Source organism: Stegodyphus dumicola, chromosome 6, assembly GCF_044657685.1.
Source record: "Stegodyphus dumicola isolate Sdum_Otavi_A_Nest chromosome 6, ASM4465768v1".
Classification (NCBI taxonomy): Eukaryota; Metazoa; Arthropoda; class Arachnida; order Araneae; family Eresidae; genus Stegodyphus; species Stegodyphus dumicola.
Window position 1 is genome coordinate 220,534,189 of NC_140773.1, and position 16,645 is coordinate 220,550,833.

The following is a 16,645-nucleotide window of genomic DNA, read 5'->3' on the forward strand; positions in this document are numbered from 1 at the left end:
TTCGAAATCTCTTCCTACTTTCGTCTACACAGAAATGCTTTCAACGAAAGTTAGGTCCTCTTTTACATTTCCTTTTTAAATAGTTGTTCAAAGGGATTTTCGTTCTGCTGATTCAGGTTTCCCGCGCTTCACGCTACCCATCCTCACCCATTCCTAAAGGATCTCAGAGAAAATTGAAAGGGAGATCGCGAAAAAAAGAAATACCCTCCAGTGAACACAGTTCCAACGACAGTGGATAAATTTTTTCGGTCCTTCCAGAGATATCCCTGGTGACCGATAGGTTGTTCAGCCACATGGGTGTCACGAAAAGGCACACCATGCCTGTTTCCCTCCCTAAAGTGTTTCTTCGGAATATAAGAAACAACTAGCTCGTGAAATTGTAAAGTATTCCCAAAGAATTCCACTTCTTGAAGAAGGAAAAACACCCTAGCTGCAGATGAGGTAGAGAGAGAAAAAGCATGTTGCACCATGGAGAGCCCGCACGGTTCTGAACCGAAAACGTGGAATGCTTTTATAGAAAAGAGTTGAAAGTGAAAGTAAAAGCCGATTGGAAATTTTTCAATTGGTTACCGACTGGGAAAAAATTTTCAGAGCTCAAAAAAAAAAAAAAATCTGAGATGTAAAAAAAAAAAACTTTTTGTTAAATTTTATCATGTCTTCTAGACATGATAAAAATTAACCCTACCCCCTTTTGTGTGGGAATGTTGTCTCACTGTTTCTAAAAATAGACCATGACTCATTCTAGGAATTATATGTTTTAAAAAGGATGAGTTTAAAGTTTATAAGATAAGTTTTTAAAAAGGATATGTTTTAAAAAGTCTTTGGGTTTCTCCATTCCAAAGTAAACAAAGTGAAGACATCAAATTAATAGAAAAAAAGGAAGAGTTTTTTTTTTTTATAGCTCTGGAAATATTTTTCCAATTCAACAGCCAAGAAATATTTCCAGCCAATACAATTTCATTTTTACTTTCACTTTCAATTCATTTCTTATATCTATAAGAACATTTCATTTTTCTGTTCAGATCAGTGTGGGTTGTTCAAGATGCAGCAACTCTACTCCATCCCACAACCAGGAAAAAAAGATGTTCTTTCATGAGATGTTCTTTTGGCTTTCGAAAACAATGATGACATGATGATTGTAATACATTTCGGTTCTCATGTCCCATGCTTGAACTCAGAATTATTTCCAGAACTCTGAGAATTTTTCCTAGTCAGCTCGATAACCCAACTTTCGTATATTTATTTTTTAAGCCACTCGAGTTTCGACTTCCCATCCGTGTGTGCTGTGCATTTAACCTGGAGACACATTCCCTGAGCTCTGAGAAAATGTTTCCCAGTAGACTCAAACCCTGAAATGGATTAAAAAAATTCTTTCATACATTTTTAAAGCTCAAGAGTGTTAGCTGTCGTGGAAAGAGCCTTTTTTTCCCCTGAGCTCTAAGAAAATGTTTCCCAGTAGACTCAATCGCTGAAATGGATTAAAAATAAATTCTTTCATACATTTTTAAATCTCAAGAGTGTTAGCTGTCATGGAAAGAGCCTTTTTTTCCCCTGAGCTCTAAGAAAATGTTTCCCAGCAGACTCAATCGCTGAAATGGATTAAAAATAAATTCTTTCATACATTTTTTAAACCTCAAGAGTGTTAGCTGTCATGGAAAGAGCCTTTTTTTTACCTGAGCTCTAAGAAAATGTTTCCCAGCAGACTCAATCGCTGAAATGGATTAAAAATAAATTCTTTCATACATTTTTAAAGCTTAAGCGTGTTAGTCCTTATGGAAAGAGCCTTTTTTTCCCCTGAGCTCTAAGAAAATGTTTCCCAGTCCACTCAATCGCTGAAATGGATTAAAAATAAATTCTTTCATACATTTTTTAAACCTCAAGAGTGTTATCTGTCATGGAAAGAGCCTTTTTTTTACCTGAGCTCTAAGAAAATGTTTCCCAGCAGACTCAATCGCTGAAATGGATTAAAAATAAATTCTTTCATACATTTTTAAAGCTTAAGCGTGTTAGCTGTCATGGAAAGAGCCTTTTTTTCCCCTGAGCTCTGAGAAAATGTTTCCCAGCAGACTCAATCGCTGAAATGGATTAAAAATAAATTCATTCATACATTTTTAAAGCTTAAGCGTGTTAGTTCTCATGGAAAGAGCCTTTTTTTCCCCTGAGCTCTAAGAAAATGTTTCCCAGTCACTTAATCGCTGAAATGGATTAAAAATAAATTCTTTCATATATTTTTAAAGCTAAAGCGTGTTAGTTCTTATGAAAAGAGCCTTTTTTTCCCCTGAGCTATAAGAAAATGTTTCCCAGTCCACTCAATCGCTGAAATGGATTAAAAATAAATTCTTTCATATATTTTTAAAGCTCAAGCGTGTTAACTGTCATTGAAAGGGCCTTTTTTTTCCCCAGCCCACTCAATCGCTGAAATGGATTAAAAATAAATTCTTTCATACATTTTTTAAACCTCAAGAGTGTTAGCTGTCATGGAAAGAGCCTTTTTTTCCCCTGAGCTCTAAGAAAATGTTTCCCAGTCCACTCAATCGCTGAAATGGATTAAAAATAAATTCTTTCATATATTTTTAAAGCTTAAGCGTGTTAACTGTCATAGAAAGGGCCTTTTTTTCCCCTGAGCTCTAAGAAAATGTTTCCCAGTCCACTCAATCGCTGAAATGGATTAAAAATAAATTCTTTCATATATTTTTAAAGCTCAAGCGTGTTAACTGTCATGGAAAGGGCCCTTTTTTTCCCCAGCCCAATCAATCGCTGAAATGGATTAAAAATAACTTCTTTCATACATTTTTAAAGCTCAAGCGTGTTAGCTGTCATAGAGCTGCAGATGAGGTAGAGAGAGAACAAGCATGTTGCACCATGGCGAGCCCACACGGTTCTGAACAGACCATGAACATAACTTTCTAAAAATAGACCATGACTCATCCAATCTTTTTTTGGAATTCTATTCTTTAGAAAGAATGTGTCATTGTCTATTTTTAGAAAGAGGGAGACAACATTCCCAGACAAAAAGAGAAGGGAGTTAATTTTATCATGTCTAGAAGACATGATAAAAATTAACAAAAATATTGTTTTTTTTTTTTTTTTTTTTTTTTTTTTTTTTTTTACATCTCAGAATTTTTTTCTGAGCTCTGAGAATTTCTTTTCCCAGTCGGCTTAATTCACAAAACCAGATATATTCAAATTATTTCTATAGAGGATTCTCATCTATTTAAACCAGTCGCGTTTCAGCTTTAAATCAGTCTGTGCTGTGCACTGGAGCTGAATACACGCTTCTTCCTCCTGAAAAGAGGTTTTGTGAAGGTGTGTGGAGATATTGTTTTCAGCTGTCAGACATTTTTTTCCAACAGCCGACGCGATCGTTCAAATGACACCGTGGAAGTTGGAGAGAGGTCAAGTCGATTTGGAGGACGGTAAAGCATTTGAGGGCTATTTGCCTTAAGAAATGCCTTCGTGGAGGACTTTGGAAGGGAAACTGGCTCGTATTCACGTTACACATGGGGAAAAACCACGAAAAAAAACACCCATGCAGCCAGCTTGAAAGTCAGTCGTTCACGTTTAACAAAATATGAAATGGATTTTATAAAAACATATTGGGATCGTATTCAAAATTGGATCATTCTGTTGTTTTATCAGAATATGCCAGTATAAGATTGAACAATTCTATTGAATCACATGATCTTGCCTTCTTGAAAGTCTTTTGTTAACGTTTCACAAAATATATATCAGTATAAGATGGAACCATCGTGATCCGTTATCCTGACTGATGGAGTCAGCTGTGGATCACAAGACCTTGCCTTTTTTGAAAAGGATTTGTTAAAGTTGCACAAAATATATTAGTATACAATGGAACTATCGTGATCCGTTAATTCTGACGGGTCTAGTCAGCTGTGGATCACGAGATCTTGCCTTCTTGAAAGTCATTTGTTAAAGAAGTTTCACAAAATATATCAGTATACAATGGAACAATCGTGATCCGTTAATTCTGACAAGTCTAGTCAGCTGTGGATCACGAGATCTTGCCTTCTTGAAAGTCATTTGTTAAAGAAGTTTCACAAAATATATCAGTATACAATGGAACAATCGTGATCCGTTATTTCTGACGGGTCTAGTCAGTTCTGGATCACGAGATCTTGCCTTCTTGAAAGTCATTTGTTAAAGAAGTTTCACAAAATATATCAGTATACAATGGAACAATCGTGATCCGTTAATTCTGACGGGTCTAGCCAGCTGTGGATCACGAGATCTTGCCTTCTTGAAAGTCATTTGTTAAAATTTCACAAAATATATCAGTATACGAGGGAACAGTCGTGATCCGATTATACTGACTGCTCTAGCCAGCTGTGGATCACGAGATCTTGCCTTATTTAAAAGGATTTGTTAAAGAAGTTTCACAAAATATATCAGTATACAATTGATAAAATCGTGATCCGTTAATCCTCACTAGTCTAGCCAGCTGTGGATCACGAGATCTTGCCTTGTTAAAGTTTCACAAAATATATCAGTATACGATGGGACAATCGTGATCCATTGATCCTGACTGCTCTAGCCAGCTATGGATCACGAGATCTTGCCCTGTTGAAAGGGATTTGTTAAAGTTTCACAAAATATATCAGTATACGATTGAGAAAATCGTGATCCGTTTTTCCTGACTAATGGAGTCATCTGTGGATCACGAGATCTTGGCTTCTTGAAAGAAATTTGTTAATGTTTCACTAAATATATCAGTATACGATTGATAAAATCGTGATCCGTTTTTCCTGACTAATGGAGTCAGCTGTGGATCACGAGATCTTGGCTTCTTGAAAGGAATTTGTTAAAGTTTCACAAAATATATCAGTATAGGATGGAACAATCGTGATCCAATTGCACTGACGGGTCTAGCCAGCTGTGGATCACGAGATCTTGGCTTCTTGAAAGGAATTTGTTAAAATTTCACAAAATATATCAGTATAGGATGGAACAATCGTGATCCGATTACACTGACGTATCTAGCCAGCTGTGGATCACATGATCTTGCTTTGTTGAAAAGGATTTGTTAAAGTTTCACAAAATATATCAGTATACGAAATAATAGCATGTTTTCTATAAAAACAACTATTGAGTAAAACATTTCTAGCCTTGAAAAACAAAAACAGTAGCACGGGGAAAAATATTACCCTACCTCAAAGTATTGAAAGGAAATAAGAATACATTTCAATAAAATGGGTGAGTCAATAAATATTTGTAGTCTATGAAATACAAAAGAGTAAGAAAAAAATGTTCACATACCTTCACAGAAGCTCTTCCCAGGAGAGTGAGAAGCGTGTATCCACGTTGAGTGCACAGCACAGACTGATCTGAAACTGAAACGCGAGTGGTTTAAATACATTAACGAGTTGCTTCTAGAAACCGTCTGGGAAAAATTCTCAGAGCTCTGGAAAAATTTTAACACATTAAAAAAAAAAAAAAAACTTCCTTTTTTCTTTCTTAATTTGATGTCTTCACTTTTTTTATTTCTACAAGGTCAAAAGAATGAAGACATCAAATTAAGAAAGAAAAAGGAAGTTTTTTTTTTTTTTTTTTAACTTTTTTTCAGCTTTGAAAATTTTCTTCCCAGTCGTTAACATTTCGATTTTGGACTTTCACTTTCAATTCTTGGACCCATGATGTTCTTTTCTTGATGTTCTTGTAGTATATTTCTATACAAATTCACTCCTTTTCCCCAAAAAAGATATCTTTTTTTTATTTTTTTTACCTTCCAATTTGTATAGCTATATACTGAAAACAGGCATTAAAGTCAGTTTGTAGTATATTCCTATACAAATTCACTTAATTTCCCGAAAAAAAAAAAGATGTCTTTTTTTTTATTTTTTTTTACCTTCCAATTTGTATAGCTATATACTGAAAACAGGCATTAAAGTCCGTTTGTAGTATATTCCTATACAAATTCACTGAATTTCCCGATTTTTTTTACCTTCCAATTTGTATAGCTATATACTGAAAACAGGCATTAAAGTCTGTTTGTAGTATATTCCTATACAAATTCACTTAATTTCCCGAAAGAAAAAAGATGTCTTTTTTTACTTTTTTACCTTCCAATTTGTATAGCTATATGCTGAAAACAGGCTTTAAAGTCCGTTTGTAGTATAGTCCTATACAAATTCACTGCCTTATCCCCAAAAAGATGTCTTTTTTTTAATTTTACCTTCAAATTTGTATAGCTACATACTGAGAACAGGCGTTCAAGTCCATTTGTAGTATATTGGTATACATGGTCTATTTTTAGAAACAGTGAGACAACATTCCCACACAAAAGGGGGGTAGGGTTAATTTTTATCATGTCTAGAAGACATGATAAAAATTAACAAATTTTTTTTTTTTTTTTTTTTTTTTTTTACATCTCAAATTTTTTTTTTCTGAGCTTTGAAAAATTTTTCCCAGTCGGCAACCAAGTGAAAATTCTACAGCCAAGACGATTGGCCTTTTACTTTCACTTTCAATACTTTTCTATAAAAGTATTCTACGTTTTCTGTTCAGAACTGTGCGGGCTGTCCAAGGTGCAGCATGCTTTTTCTCTCTCTACCTCATCTGGACCCAGGACCACTCTTCTAGAAAGAGCTTCTGTGAACACAAGCTTTTTTCCAATTTTTGACGTCTCACAGAATAGAAATCATTCCTCCGTTTAGGGGAAAATGTTTCCCATTTGAAAAGCTAGGACCCCTCGTTTGGATTTCATCAGCAACCGTTTATCAGGGTCTAGCGAAATTGGATGATCCATCCATAAATCAGAATTTCCCATCCGTGGTTTTTATGCATCAAGATTTCAACATAGTTTAAGAAAAATCCTTCAATCCTATTTGAAAGTAGATGACATGATATTGAAAGACATTTTCCCATGACGGACATTGAAAGACATTGAAAGACATTTTCCCATGACGAAATCTCTCTATCCCACACCTTCTTGTAAAGTGAAGTTAAAGAGATTTTTTATACCGGGTTTTCAATTTTCACCTCAAATCATACCGTTGACGACGTGTGACACACAAACCGTGACATAAATTTCAGTTTCCATGACAGCTAACACGCTTGAGCTTTAAACATGTATGAAAGAATTTATTTTTAATCCATTTCAGCGATTGAGTGGGCTGGGATAAAAAAGGCTCTTTCCATGACAGCTAACACGCTTGAGCTTTAAAGATGTATGAAAGAATTTATTTTTAATTCATTTCAACGATTGAGTGGGCTGGGGAAAAAAAGGCCCTTTCTATGACAGCTAACACGCTTGAGCTTTAAAAATGTATCAAAGAATTTGTTTTTAATCCATTTCAGCGATTGAGTGGGCTGTGGAAAGAAAAGGCTCTTTCCATGATACCTAACACTCTTGAGCTTTAAAAATGTATGAAAGAATTTATTTTTAATCCATTTCAGCGATTGAGGGGGCTGGGAAACATTTTCTTAGAGCTCAGGGAAAAACAAGGCTCTTTCCATGACACCTAACACTCTTGAGCTTTAAAAATGTATGAAACAAATTATTTTAAATCCATTTCAGCGATTGAGTGGGCTCGGAAAATTTTCTTAGAGCTCAGGGAATGTGTGTCCAGGTTGAATGCACAGCACACACGGATGGGTAGTCGAAACTCGAGTAGCTTAAATAAATATACGAAATTTGGGTCATCGAGTGGACTAGGAAAAATTCTCAGAGCTCTGGAAATAATTCTGAGTTCAAGCATGGGACATGAAAACAGAAATGTATTACAATCATCATGTCATCATTGTTTTCGAAAGCCAAAAGAATTCCTCATGAAAGAACATCTTTTTTTCCTGGTTGTGGGATGGAGTAGAGTTGCTGCATCTTGAACAACCCACACTGATCTGAACAGAAATATGAAATGTTTTTATAGATATAAGAAATGAACTGAAAGTGAAAGTAAAAATGAAATTGTATTGGGCTGAAAATATTTCTTGGCTGTTGAATGGAAAAAATATTTCTAAAGCTGAAAAAAAAAAAAAAAACTCTTTCTTTTTTTTCTATTAAATTGATGTCTTCACTTTGTTTACTTTGGAATGGAGAAACCCAAAGACTGTGACTCATCCTTTCTAAAACATATAATTCCTAGAATGAGTCATGGTCTATTTTTAGAAACAGGGAGACAGCATTCCCACACAAAAGGGGGGTAGGGTTAATTTTTATCATGTCTAGAAGACATGATAAAAATTAACCAAAAGTTTTTTTTTTTTTTTTTTTTTTTTTACATCTCAAATTTTTTTTTCTGAGCTTTGAAAAATTTTTCCCAGTCGGCAACCAAGTGAAAATTCTACAGCCAAGACGATTTGGCTTTTACTTTCACTTTCATTGCTTTTCTATAAAAGTATTCCACGTTTTCTATTCAGAACCGTGCGGGCTATCCAAGGTGCAGCATGCTTTTTCTCTTTCTCTATCTCATCTGGACCTAGGACCACTCTTATAGAAAGAGCTTCTGTGAACACAAGTTTCTTTCCACTTTTTAATGTCTCACAGAATAGAAATCATTAATACGTTTAGGGGAAAATGTTTCCTGTTTGAATAGCTAGGGTTTTCGTTTGGATTTCATCAGCAACCGTTTATCAGGTTCTAGCGAAATTGGATGATCCATCTATGGATCAGAATTTCCCATCTGTAATTTGGATGGATCAAGATTTCAACATAGTTTAAGAAAAATCCTTCAATCCTATTTCAAAGGAGATGTCATGATATTGAAAGACATTTTTCCATGACGGACATTGAAAGACATTTTCCCATGACTGACATTGAAAGACATTGAAAGACATTTTTCCATGACGAAATCTTTCTATCCCACAGCTTCTTCTAAAGTGAACTTAAAGAGATTTTTCATACCGGGTTTTCAATTTTCACCTCAAACCATACCGTTGACGACGTGTGAGACACAAACCATGACATAAATTTCAGTTTCTATGACAGCTAACACGCTTGAGCTTTAAAAATGTATAAAAGAAGTTATTTTTAATCCATTTCAGCGATTGAGTGGGCTGGGAAAAAAAAAGGCCCTTTCCATGACAGCTAACACGCTTGAGCTTTAAAAATATACTAAAAATAATAAATATATAAAATAGAAAGAATTTATTTTTAATCCATTTCAGCGATTGAGTGGACTGGGAAACATTTTCTTAGAGCTCAGGGGAAAAAAAGGCTCTTTCCATGACAGCTAACACTCTTGAGGTTTAAAAATGTATCAAAGAATTTCTTTTTAATTCATTTCAGCTATTGAGTGGGCTGCGGAAAAAAGGCCCTTTTCATGAGAGCTAACATGCTTGAGCTTTAAAAATATAGGAATGAATTTATTTTTAATCCATTTCAGCGATTGAGTGGGCTGGGAAACATTTTCTTAGACCTCAGGGATAAAAAGGTTCTTTCCATGACAGCTAACACGCTTGAGCTTTAGAAATGTATGAAAGAATTTTTTTTAATATATTTCAGCGGTTGAGTGGGCTGGGAAACATTTTCTTAGAGCTCAGGGAATGTGTGTCTAGGTTGAATGCACAGCACACACGGATGGGAAGTCGAAACTCGAGTGGCTTAAAAAATAAATATACGAAATTTGGTTCATCGAGCTGACTAGGAAAAATTCTCAGAGTTCTGGAAATAATTCTGAGTTCAATCATGGGACATGAGAACACAAATGTATTACAATCATCATGTCATCATTGTTTTCGAAAGCCAAAAAAATTCCTCATGAAAGAACATCTTTTCTTCGTGGTTGTGGGATGGAGTAGAGATGCTGCATCTTGAACAACCCACACTGATCTGAACAGAAACATGAAATGTTTTTATAGATATAAGAAATGAATTGAAAGTGAAAGTAAAAATGAAATTGTATTGGCTGGAAATATTTCTTGGCTGTTGAATTGGAAAAATATTTCCAGAGCTATAAAAAAAAAAAAAAAAAAAAACTCTTCCTTTTTTTTCTATTAAATTGATGTCTTCCGTTTGTTTACTTTGGAATGGAGAAACCCAAAGACCATGACTCATCCTTTCTTAAACATATAATTCCTAGAATGAGTCATGGTCTATTTTTAGAAACACTGAGACAACATTCCCACACAAAAGGGGGTAGGGTTAATTTTTATCATGTCTAGAAGACATGATAAAAATTAACAAAAAGTTTTTTTTTTTTTTTTTTACATCTCAGAATTTTTTTCTGAGCTCTCAAAATTTTTTCCCAGTCGGCAACCAAGTGAAAACGTTCCAATCGGCTTTTACTTTCACTTTCAACTCTTTTCTATAAAAGTATTCCACGTTTTCTGTTCAGAACCCTGTGGGCTCTCCATCGTGCAACATGCTTGTTCTCTCTCTACCTCATCTGCAGCTCTATGACAGCTAACACGCTTGAGCTTTAAAAATGTATGAAAGAAGTTATTTTTAATCCATTTAAGCGATTGAGTGGGTTGGGGAAAAAAGGCCCTTTCCATGTCAGTTAACACGCTTGAGCTTTAAAAATATATGAAAGAATTTATTTTTAATCCATTTCAGCGATTGAGTGGACTGGGAAACATTTTCTTAGAGCTCAGGGAAAAAAAGGCTCTTTCCATGAGAACTAACACGCTTAAGCTTTAAAAATGTATGAACGAATTTATTTTTAATCCATTTCAGCGATTGAGTCTGCTGGGAAACATTTTCTCAGAGCTCAGGGGAAAAAAAGGCTCTTTCCATGACAGCTAACACGCTTAAGCTTTAAAAATATATGAAAGAATTTATTTTTAATCCATTTCAGCGATTGAGTGGACTGGGAAACATTTTCTTAGAGCTCAGGGGAAAAAAAGGCTCTTTCCATGAGAACTAACACGCTTAAGCTTTAAAAATGTATGAATGAATTTATTTTTAATCCATTTCAGCGATTGAGTCTGCTGGGAAACATTTTCTCAGAGCTCAGGGGAAAAAAAGGCTCTTTCCATAAGAACTAACACGCTTAAGCTTTAAAAATATATGAAAGAATTTATTTTTAATCCATTTCAGCGATTGAGTGGACTGGGAAACATTTTCTTAGAGCTCAGGGGAAAAAAAGGCTCTTTCCATGAGAACTAACACGTTTAAGCTTTAAAAATGTATGAATGAATTTATTTTTAATCCATTTCAGCGATTGAGTCTGCTGGGAAACATTTTCTCAGAGCTCAGGGGAAAAAAAGGCTCTTTCCATGACAGCTAACACGCTTAAGCTTTAGAAATGTATGAAAGAATTTATTTTTAATCCATTTCAGCGATTGAGTCTGCTGGAAAACATTTTCTTAGAGCTCAGGTAAAAAAAAGGCTCTTTCCATGACAGCTAACACTCTTGAGGTTTAAAAAATGTATGAAAGAATTTATTTTTAATCCATTTCAGCGATTGAGTCTGCTGGGAAACATTTTCTTAGAGCTCAGGGAAAAAAAAGGCTCTTTCCATGACAGCTAACACTCTTGAGCTTTAAAAATGTATGAAAGAATTTATTTTTAATCCATTTCAGCGATTGAGTCTGCTGGGAAACATTTTCTTAGAGCTCAGGGAAAAAAAAGGCTCTTTCCATGACAGCTAACACTCTTGAGCTTTAAAAATGTATGAAAGAATTTATTTTTAATCCATTTCAGCGATTGAGTCTACTGGGAAACATTTTCTTAGAGCTCAGGGGAAAAAAAGGCTCTTTCCACGACAAGCTAACACTCTTGAGCTTTAAAAATGTATGAAAGAATTTTTTTAATCCATTTCAGGGATTGAGTCTACTGGGAAACATTTTCTTAGAGCTCAGGGAATGTGTCTCCAGGTTGAATGCACAGCAGACACGGATGGGAAGTCGAAACTCGAGTGGTTTAAAAAATAAATATACGAAAGTTGGGTTATCGAGCTGACTAAAAAAAATTCTCAGAGTTCTGGAAATAATTCTGAGTTCAAGCATGGGACATGAGAACCGAAATGTATTACAATCATCATGTCATCATTGTTTTCGAAAGCCAAAAGAACATCTCATGAAAGAACATCTTTTTTTCCTGGTTGTGGGATGGAGTAGAGTTGCTGCATCTTGAACAACCCACACTGATCTGAACAGAAAAATGAAATGTTCTTATAGATATAAGAAATGAATTGAAAGTGAAAGTAAAAATGAAATTGTATTGGCTGGAAATATTTCTTGGCTGTTGAATTGGAAAAATATTTCCAGAGCTATAAACAAAAAAAAAAAAAAAAAAAAAAAAAAAAAAAAAAAAAAAACTCTTCCGTTTTTTCTATTAATTTGATGTCTTCACTTTGTTTACTTTGGAATGGAGAAACCCAAAGACTTTTTAAAACATATCCTTTTTAAAAACTTATCTTATCTTATAAACTTTAAACTCATCCTTTTTAAAACATATAATTCCTAGAATGAGTCATGGTCTATTTTTAGAAACAGTGAGACAACATTCCCACACAAAAGGGGGTAGGGTTAATTTTTATCATGTCTAGAAGACATGATAAAATTTAACAAAAAGGTTTTTTTTTTTTTCTTTTTCTTTTTTTTTTTTTTTTTACATCTCAGATTTTTTTTTTTTTTGAGCTCTGAAAATTTTTTCCCAGTCGGTAACCAATTGAAAAATTTCCAATCGGCTTTTACTTTCACTTTCAACTCTTTTCTATAAAGCATTTCACGTTTTCTGTTCAGAACCGTGCGGGCTCTCCATGGTGCAACATGCTTTTTCTCTCTCTACCTCATCTGCAGCTAGGGTGTTTTTCCTTCTTCAAGAAGTGGAATTCTTTGGGAATACTTTACAATTTCACGAGCTAGCTGTTTCTTATATTTCGAGGAGATTTCAATGAAATTGTTTATAGATGTCATCTATTGCAGATGGGGAAAAAGTCTATACTGGATCGCTGGAGACATCTCATCCAGATAGGTCACGTTATATTTTTTCCCACACCTAAATAAACTGGACATGAGCCATCCTTTTGTTTTCTCATTCAACAAAGATAGACACTGCAGACCGTTTTGGGTTTTCACTCTTCGCGAACCGAGACGAGCCGCAGCCACACTTTGCGTTTTCTATGAGCGCAATAATGGATTACGTGAGCAGCCATTTTGTTTCCCATCTCACCTAGATAGGTCATGTTGTATTTTGTTTCATACACCTAGCCAATTTTGGACATGAGCCATCCTTTTGTTTTTTTTTTTGTCTATCGAACCAAGATAGACTCTGGAGACAATTTTGTTTCTCAACGGAAAAGTAAATTTTCTGAATGGGTACCGGTGTTCGAATACTTTTGTGACCGACTGTACTTTCCAGAACAAGGAAAACGGATTGATGGTCGAACAAACAAATAAGGTATTATTTTCATAGGAGACCTTGATAAAATCTCGAGAGGGAAATAAACTTTGTAAAAACTGATCGGTCGTATCTCTAGAGACGTTAATCCAACGAGGATCCTCTTTTGTTCCATGCACGCAAAAGACTAAAGACCCACGAGGAAACGGATAGTCTTTGTCTAAATTTTCTCCTTGGAAAATGAGTCGATTTTCACTGACCACGAGAATGCAAGGTGCTCGAACGAGACCCGGGCTAAAATGTTTCAAAGTATCGACATGGAAGATGGGTAGTTTGAAACGAACAGCTATAAAATAATATTGTCTATAAACATTTCCATACGCTTCCACATAATCCGAAACTTTGTAGTACTTTTCATTATCCATGACAGAGCTTACTTTATCTCGCCTTCTTCCTCGAAAGGAATAAGTCTACAGAGCCAACTTACACGCTTTATATATACATGAGAGATGACGTCATTCAAGGACATAAACAAGGACGTTTATGTCTAGAAAAGTGAAAGCTGGCTGGGAAAAATTTCTCAGATAATCTGAAATGTATATTAAAAAAAAAAAAAAAAAAAAAAAAAAAAAAAAAAAAAAACTTTTTGTTAATTTTTATCATGTCTTTTAGACATGATAAAAATTAACTGTCCCCTCTTTTTGTCAGGGAAGGATGTCTCACTCTCTAAAAAATATACGTTGACCCATTCTTTTATTGGAGTTCTATTTTTAGAAAGGATGAGTCATATTCTATTTTCCGAAAGTGTGAGACAACATTCCCAGACAAAAGGGGAAGGTAGTTAATTTTTATCATGTCTAAAGACATGATAAAAATTAACAAAAAGTTTTTTTTTTTTTTTATATATCTACTTTAGAATTTTTTCTGAGCTCTGGCTAGAAAGAACTCTGGTTTATCTATTTAAGACGTGCGAAACGAATTTCACTTTAAATCATTCTGTGCCGTGAATTCAACATTATATAGGAACAGACTTTATGAAGGTAAAAGTGCTCAGTTTATTTATTCTTTAGAGGAGCACGTGGAGATTTTATAGGGTATTTACTTACAAAGCATTGCTTGTATTTTTTTAAGAAATATTAATCAAGTTAAAGATATATAATCATGTCGCAGAGCCTCCATTATTTAACAAGGATTAATTCGGTTGGAGATGCGCCCAACGATGCTTACATTTTCTACCAGATGTCGGGAGGAATCTTTTACTGTAACCGAAAAGACTACGCACAATTTTCTCGATTTTATACTCGAACGTCTGCCGAAAATCTTTTTTTAACGATGGATCTTTGCTCGACGACCCATCATTCCCTTATGCTAGATATTGATATTAAAACTGAATGCGATGCATCCCTTCCTTCATCTATGCTCTACGATTATGTAGATTCTGTTATTCTCTCAACCTTAAAATTTTAGTTTTTATCCCTTAAGCATTTTACTTTTATTGTGGCTGTTCGTCCAGGAGGTGGTATTCATGTCCATTTGCCGGAAATCTCGATCGCTCATGATGATTATATTCAATTCTGCAGCCAACTTCAACCCCGGTTCTATCACGAAACATCTGAATTTATTTTCCAGTTGGACGTTTTAGCGAATGCGACGCTTGTGAATTCCTCCAAGCCCTATACGAATAAATACGAACCCATGCTGATTATTTATGTAGACGAACAAACCACCTGGCGTTTAGATTTGACCAATCCCAATGCTTTCAGCATGCGATTGTTAGGCATTCAATCAAAATTTAAACGTCGCAAGGATAATACCAATTCCTTTTTTCGTAAACTGCTCCACCTCCAGCCAATGGATATTCAAAAACAACTTTATGAATATATGATGCCTGTGGTGACACTGTACGATCCTTTGTATCGAGTATCGTATCCCACGCTTATTAGCAAAGATGAGGAAGCTGGACCCGACGATGAAAAAGTGGCTACGTTTGTGTATAAACTAAAAACCCCGATGTATATTTACAAAGGGAAGGATTTTGGAACCGAAGGTCATCATTGGTTAAAAACGTTTTACTTTATCAAGTTTAACGGGTTTGTGATTTCAGACTTTGAATCGAATAACCGGGCTCTAAAACGATGGTACCGGGAAAGTCAAAATTCTATCGTCATCGAAAACGATGTATTCCAGACGGTGAATCAAGCTCTCAAGTTAGACAATCCTAGTTTGCATTCCGATCCCAATCCCCTTCGTACGATTATGCAGTACAATCAAGGTTACTATTTTTTACCTGTCTTTTGTGCCTTGTGTCAACATTTACGAATGTCCTCCCATACACTCGCATCCCATTTGCGTACGATATTAGAATCTCACGAACTCATAGATTCTGTGGAAAAAATCAACAGTAAAATTATAGATATCATTTCCCAAGATTTTACTCTCGACACGATCCTCTTTTGTGGTTCGAATCTCAATCCTAAAATTTACAAATTTAAAGATAAACTGGAAGCTATTATCAAAACCATGAAAGGCGTTATTTTATATTCGGTGTCTGGAGATCAGCTCGTGGAACAAATTCATCGAATTCAAGAGCGATATTTTCCGATTCTCGTCATTACCATGCACAATTCCTGTAAGAAACCTCAACGCTATATGTGGAATAATATCCACGAGTACTGGCAAGAAGTGCCCCACCAGATAGAAATTCTAAACCTGATGAATGCCATCTGGTCCTCCATTCAGGCCTATGCTCGGAATCAGTTTGCCGATAAAACTAAAAACATGTGTCCTTTCACAGACATTATGAAACAGGTCAACATTAATTATGTGGTCTCGTCCATTCTGAGTCGAACCAACATTGATCGTAAAATCATTCAAATGGATCGACATAAATGGCATATTCGAACCCACGATGGGGTTCTGAATCTCTTGACGGGTCATGTAGGAGGGACGGTTCCAGAATTTTACCTATCGGATCGACGTCTGGGCATCAATTTTAGTCGACACGAGTTGATACAATTTCGTCACGATCCGGATTTGATAGCCATCTATCGTTTATTAACCGACCGGAAATTTTTTCTACAATACCTGAAAAGCTGTTTTCTCGACCTCACGGACGATTTACTGGATACGCTGCGGGAAAAAGTGCGCGAGTTTCATGACAAACTAGAAACCAACCCGCTAATTCAAAGCATGCTTCATTTTTATGTGCACATGTGTAAATATACGTGTTTCGAATACGATCTGTTCATGTACCTTTTAGATGTCCTGGCCAGTCTTCTCATTGCGACCAATTACGGTCGCAAATTTTTTATTTTGAAAGGCAACACGCGCAATGGAAAAAGTAAATTCTTTCAAATGATCTCGAAGGTCTTTGGAGGCTATAGTCATGGTATTCGAGCCGTC